Raw genomic sequence first — 7167 nt, 5'->3', positions numbered from 1 at the left:
TAAATTCAGTAGTTAATGTATTGCCATACATGATGTCACGAATGTAATTTTTTTGTCGAGAAATGTTTTTGGGGCGATAAAGTTTTTATGACAAAAATGATTGATTCTAATACATAAAAGAAATTTCTACTGATGAGAAACCTTTTGAGTTGTGCAAATTGTGTTCACTTTTATGACGATTCTTAAATAATAAGTTCTATGTAAATGATTCCTCAAGGATCACTTATGTTATGTTATTGATTATACCCAGTTCCTTGGGGAATAGTGGGTTGCCCTATTGATGTTCTAGGTACTTCATTTTGTGGCCACAGTATCCTTGCAATACACTATGGCAGTATCTGTTGGAATGTTACAACCAACTTTCAGTGGTGTGCTACTAGAACTTCTTTCTTCAATGATGAGCTACATCAACACCTTCATGCAGTTTCCACGCAGCAGGATTTAGCCAATGTGAAGGGGACTTTTACAGTTTCTGTTGCCTGCCACATGTGATTGAAGTAATTGATGGCACATATATTGCCTTAGTGCCACCACACGCCAGAGAACATATTTACTGGAATTGGAAACACTTCCATTCAATCAATGTGCAAGTTGTCTGCTTACCGGATTTGTACATCCCAAGCGCGTTATCCCGACTCTGCCCATGATTCCTTTGTACTACGGAATAGCTCCATACCCTTTGCAAATATCACAACTTTGACATGAGAGGGCCTGGTTTGTTGGTTAATACAATCTTTCACAATATTTTTTGGAGATTTTCCAGTTGGATAATCTGAAATTGTGTTACATTTTTTGGGACTTTCATTGTCTTCCATCTTGGAGACTCAGCTTATCCCAAACGACCATGGCTGTTGGCACCACTGAGGAATCCAACAATGCCTGGGGAAGTCCACTTCAATGAGGCCCATGGAAGAACACGGCGGCTAGTGGAGCGGAATTTGGAGCTCTTAAAGGCCAGATTTCATTGTCTGGACAAAAACGGTGGAGCCCTCCTCTACTTACTCAATAAGGTGTGCCAAACCACTGTGGCCTGCTGCATGCTCCACAACATCGCCCTGCGATGGAACATCCCTTACATTGCAGTGGATGGAGACCATTAAGAGCTAACGGGTGAGGATTGTGAAACACCAAATAAAGATGATAGTGTAAAGAGGAAGGAGTTGACTTATATCAAGATGCCATTGATAACTTCTTCTTCTGAGTGTAAATATATCTTTAATGTTTTCACTTTTACGATTACACCAACTATTGATGTGATGATCAGAGAAGTATGTGGTGGTGATTTGTTAGGAAGGGAAGGTTCAGGGAAATTCGGGTCAACGGTGTTTGTTGATCAAAGTTTTGACACGTTGACAATGTGTTCAGTTACATGGTTTATCTCTGATTGTTTCGTGAAACTGCGTCCTCCAAATGTTGACTTCGTAATGTGTATATTATGTAATGTATGATTGGTAATCTTTTTGTTTTGATGTATTTTAGGTTCCTTCACCATGTCATCTTCATTTGGACATTTCAGTGTTGTGAAATTTGCAGGTATATTTTGCTGTTTCGAAAAACAAAGGGACCATGGGTTGATCCTGGGAAAGACAGACACAGACTTTGGGTGTACAAATCTTGTACCAAGGCAACTTGCAATGTGATTGAATGGAAGATTTGAAGATTACATTGGACTTGTTTTCTGTCGTCTGTTGGCACTAAAGCAATATGTGTGCCACCATTAGCTCAAACCACATATGGTAGTAGAGCCAAATCATGCTACTCTTTCTTTAATATTGGAAAAATCCTCATTGTGTGTAAAGTGTATGTAGCTGTTGATGTGTCTCATCATTGTAGGATTGTAGGACATAAGTCTTGTGGCACACCACTGAAACCTTGTTGTGACATTCCACCTGATAATGGAACAGTGGATTGGAATGATCCTGTGTCTACAAAATGTAGTACTGCCATGTTTTTCTCTTTTGGAATTATTAATGTGGGATTCCTTATGTGAGCCAGAAGATCTGGCTCCAGCCGATGGCATGAGTCAATGCCTATTTGCCTATTCAATCCGATTGTTTTTGATATTTCCCCTACTTCCATGTAGGCAAGGTCTGGAACTGGAAATGTGAAAACTAGCACTAAGTATTAGTGTCATGGATGTTATGTTACTGAACATGTTGACAGACAACCATGGTCAAATGGAATAAACATAGTAGTAGATGATTGAATGGTATAATTTGTTTGGGAGTCATGTTGGGAAGTTGAGAAAAACATTACCGACTTGCAAACTATCTATGATTACAAAACCATTTGAATTTTGTCATTGTAAAGTTATGATGGAAGGAAACAAATGCATTGATAGAGTTGAGATATACAACACAAAGCTATGAGTCTTTGACTTGTGAATTTATTGAGATAAACATGAAGAAATTATACAGGATGAAAAAGAAAGAGCAAACCAAAAAGTGAAGAAGTCAGTCATGGTGAGTGAAACCATAGTTGAAGAGCCAAAATTGTTTGAAGTCCAATATCTAAAATATAACTGGCATTAAAAAGGTAAATGTCTCCAGAAATAGTCCACAGAGTGAGTGGTAGTTACACGCTGGAGAGAATTAGGGTCGGTGTTCCTTGCTGGTGGTGGTAGAGGTCTTGCTACCCTCATGTGAGTGGATGTCCCCTCCTGCATAGCGTACAAAACATAGCATACCTCCTGTGGGGGAAGGGAGGATCCACAGTTGCAGAGCCTGCTGTGACTGCAGGTGGTTCTTGCAGTGGCAGGGCCTCCCTTCCTGTGGCTATGGCAGATGTAGATGAGCCAGATGTTGTAGGACCACAGGAAGGGGTAGATGGTGCTGGGAAGGACCTGCACATATGAGTGTAAATGTCCTACAGCAACACACTCAAGGAGCCCATATTGTTAGCCGACATCTGATAATTGAGCTCCCGCTGCAACTGCATCATCTCCCGAAGCTCGTGAGTACCTGAACCATTATGTCTTGGGACTGGTAATAGGCTCCCAAGACTTGGCTGTTGGTGGTTTGGGTGAGAGTGACCCTAATGGCATCATGCTGACCCACAGAATCCCTCCCACAACCCCTAATCCTACTACCCTGTGCCCTTGGCCCAGTGTGCCCTATACGACTAGATCATGGGTGAGCTGGAGCTAGTGGTGCTGTAGCCTCAACATTACCCAGGACTGGGTGGCACACTATCAGTGTTACAGTAGTAGGAACACAGGAAGTGGAGGTTTTGGTTAGCTGATGTGTTACAGATGGGGTGGGAGGAGTCGGTGTGGGCCCAGTGAAACTCACTGGAGCCGTCTGCCCATGCTGACCAGATGGACCAGGATCCTCATTGTCATCCACATTACGAGGAATGTTGTCCTCACTGACTGCTTGATCGTGGGCTGGAGTGGAAGTCTCTTCAGTGGCAGATTCCTGGGCATGTGCTCTGGCAGTTTGACCTATTGAGAAATTGAGAACATTTTATTTGTACAAGTATGTATTATACATCTAAATCATTTGAGACAAACAATGTAGATACGTAGAAGAAAAAAAGAGTTTGAGATTATTATGATGATAGCTTTCAGAGGCATTGAAAATATTACCTCAACATTTTTTCAATTTAAAACTATACAACTTCAAATAAGCAGGTAATAAGATGTCCTGAAATGTTTATGAAGTGATGAGGAAGTATACCTAACATCCCCCAACCATTTAGCCCAACACAGTGGAGAGGCGAAATGTGTAATTGACAATTCCAAGGCCTAGCTAACTTTTACACAACTTGGATGGAAGTTTGGTATTAGTCATCATGTAAACAGTGCAGAGTCCATTTTTGCAATGCCCACTTATGCAGCATATTCATTTTCATAACCTTACAATGTCTGGGTCAACACAGTTTTATTTGTGAAACTCATGACGCCAGTTCAATTGGTTGAGAAGAACAGGACAACATTCAGAAAACGCAAACTATTTTCAGAGAGCATTAAATAGGGATTGATCAGTACATTAAACTTTACAATATGTGGATAAATGTTAGACAAGAGAGCACTGAAACCTATGGTGTTTGGTATCAAACACCTTGTCTTAATAAATCCATACTGATTCCAGTATTGGATTTATTATGAGAGGCACTCAGTGGGCCCCTTAAAGGTGTCCTCTCAACAGTACTAGTCTTCTAGTGTTCTCGCTGACTGGAATCATCCAGCCCGCCACCACAGATGAGTTTCTGACTCCCTGTAGGTGAGAGCCAGTGCTCTCTGAGGTCAGAAAAAAATGTTTGCTCCGGAGAAGGTATTATCATATCCTCCAGCAGGATGGCTAGTGAATCTACAAACCAAGGGCAGAGGCTTTAAAGCCTCTGCCGCCTTTGATATGCGACCTCAGCTCCCTTCAGGCCTGAAGAATGCCACCCCTTGCCCTGAGGCCAAATTGTCACCAGGACAGGCAGTAAATTAGCTATGCAGGAGGCATGTTGCACCTCCAGGCTAGTCATATTCCTAAGGTGGGCTACCTGATGTACTCCTTAAAAGAAGGGTTCCAATATCTAATTTTTGGCGGAATTAGGAATTCTGGAACAGGGTTATGTCGGCCCACTGAGGAAGTGGCACCCCAGAAGATGGACTTCATGGCTCCCAGAGGTCATCCTGAGCTCCCCAGTGAGTACTGAGCTGCTAGACCCTCCAGGTGCGCTCTTGCATCAATACCTAAGGTAACGGAGCCAGTTGCAAGCACCAAGGCTTTTCTGTGTTCAGTCAGAAGACCAATGCTGCCAAAACTTACCTGCACATTAAGGGACTTCAAAAGAGGCCAGCTTCACCCCAAGAAGCTCCTCCTGTGTTTTTCCCCCTCTTCTGTAGGTACACCAAGAACCATGAGAGTCTCTAACTCACTGACACACCAGACGAAAAACCTCTCCACCCAAACTCCCCAGCCCAGGCTCAAGTAAACCGGCGATGTCTCTGTGGTCCTGAGACCATCAAAGCTGAGCCCCACCTTTGGATTTGCCGGGCTGGTCCCTCCAGCCCCTCCTTGCTGCCTCTTTCTTGCAGGTACCCTTCTCATTAACTTTGGTGTGTAGCATTCCAGGCTACCACTGCGTGGAGCACCTCAGCATACGGACACTCCAGGGCAGGTAAACTTGAACTGCTGGTGCTTTCTTGGACCTTGGCCCGTCCTTACCTTAAGTCCAGAAGAAGAGTCCTGTAAGTCATCTTAAGTGTACCTATGCAGTGAACATTTCTCCCAAAGGATAACATTACCGTGTTTGTGGAGAAAGTACAAGAAAGACACCTCAATATGACACTGCTAGCTAAATACCACTATCATAGAGCTAGGCACTAATGGAAGGAACTATTGGAGGAAGAAATGTAGGAACCGCAAGTATTGGGGGCACTCTCCACAAGGATACAGTTAGAAACGCTGTGTAAATTAATCACAAAATTTTAAACAAGCGCACAAGAGGCACGCAAACCAGTGATGTTGAAGGTGCGGATAGACTGGCAGCATGATCTAGGGCAGCCTATAAGTGATAAAGATTGGCAGTACTGTTGCGCCAAACTAAATCTATCTCATTAAATGGGAGACATAGGCTTATACATTTTAAATATCTGCACTGTGTGTATTACACCCCAGAGAAACAGCACAGATTTGGGATGCGTGAAGACGCCCATTGCGAACGATGCCGGGAGGAAGAAGTGGGATTCCTACATCTGGCCTGGTTATGCCCACAGATAAACGAGTATTGGCATAAAATATTTCAGGAATTAAGCACTATCACAGGAGCAACTATAGTACCAGACCCGAAAGTAGCACTCTTGGGATATGATTTTGGGATTGCAAAGCCCATTAGACCTCTGGTTGCTATTGGCTTGCTGTTAGCAAAGAGACCGGTAGGCTTGAGATTGGGGAAAGGCCCGATCCCTAAGACAGATGACTGGCACACAAACCTTCTGTACTGCAACACACAGTCAGGAGTATACAATGAGTTATTGCCCCCAAAAAGTAGACCTATGAACTACTGGGGCCCATTCCAAAAGTGCCTGATAAGAAAGGAAACTGGAGTAGAGAATGGTGTAGCAGATTATGCAGAATAAATTGAGGCAGTAATACTGCGCAGGGTATGCTTGCAGGATGTGGGGGGTGCCCGTCTGCACATAAGGCCGCAGTAATTACAATAAAGAGCGCACGATGATGTATGGAACCCAAAATGTAGTATGAGATATAAGCAGGGAGTACAGAACAATGTACTTGTGGTATGTCGTGCATGACGGGATATGAGTAGAAAGTTTCACTGTTAATAACTAAAAGTAGTGTTATAACGGACAACTGTAATATATAACGACAACAGGTGATGATGACTGTATCCTTGTGTATTTCAATAAAAACAGAATTAAAAAATAAAAAATAAAAAAACATTGCCGTGTTCGAGGCTCATGCCTCAAATCTTCCAGCTGTGATTTTCTACTGTTTTTCCTGTAAAAATCCATAATGTCTAAAATACTTACCTGATTCCGATTATCTTTGTATCTAAAATTATATTAATATCAGTTTTTTCTAACTTGGTCTTGAGTTTCTTCTTGAGTGTGTGTCTCATTTATTGACTTTGTGTGAACAACAAATGCTTAACACTACCCTCGCCTACACTACCATAAAGAGAGTATTTGGGATTATACATTTAAGCCTTGTAAACTAATAAGGGTCATCTGGACTTTCTACATAGTGTACCTCATTTTGGTACACTACATAAAAAGCCAGCTTCCTTCACCAGGGAAGCACTAAAGGATGCCCAGAGGCATGGAAAAGAGTTCAACACCAGGAAATAACAGAGAAACTGGTGTGTTTGTGAGTCAAAAAGGAATTGCTATCCCACAAGTCGCCATTTTAACAGTCAGATTTGACTGCATTTTGTTTATGAATCTATTATTATTTCTGGCTTTTAAGTGGTGGAAAAAAATGTTCCACAGGCAAAGGGAGACTCTATAATGAGTGTATGACCCCAGGGCAAATACATGGCTGCTAGCAGCGGGTTAGTGCATGGCGTAGTTGCAGGTGCCTGACCGTAGGTGCCCAATTCCTGCTATCCATGACCAAAAGCTGCATGCAGTGGGGATTGTTGATGGCAAAGGGTTGAGTGCAGGACATGGCAGCAAGGGGTTTGTCACAGGGCTTATGGTTAAAGGCCCTG

The 7167-nt window shown here is 42.6% G+C and overlaps 1 long non-coding RNA gene across 1 annotated transcript in view; it reads right to left on the bottom strand.

Annotated features, from left to right (window-relative positions):
* Positions 1 to 2366: 2366 nt before the first annotated feature.
* LOC146801794 (uncharacterized) overlaps positions 2367 to 7167 on the bottom strand; it is a 59293-nt gene continuing 54492 nt past the window's right edge. The window contains exon 2 of the long non-coding RNA XR_014967656.1: positions 2367 to 3442. This is a non-coding gene — a long non-coding RNA (uncharacterized LOC146801794). The remainder of the gene's footprint in view (positions 3443 to 7167) is intronic.

The sequence above is a fragment of the Triturus cristatus genome, chromosome 8 (genome assembly GCF_964204655.1).
Source record: "Triturus cristatus chromosome 8, aTriCri1.1, whole genome shotgun sequence".
Classification (NCBI taxonomy): Eukaryota; Metazoa; Chordata; class Amphibia; order Caudata; family Salamandridae; genus Triturus; species Triturus cristatus.
Note: the sequence above shows the minus strand (reverse complement) of the source record. Positions and strands in the feature narration are given on the sequence as shown.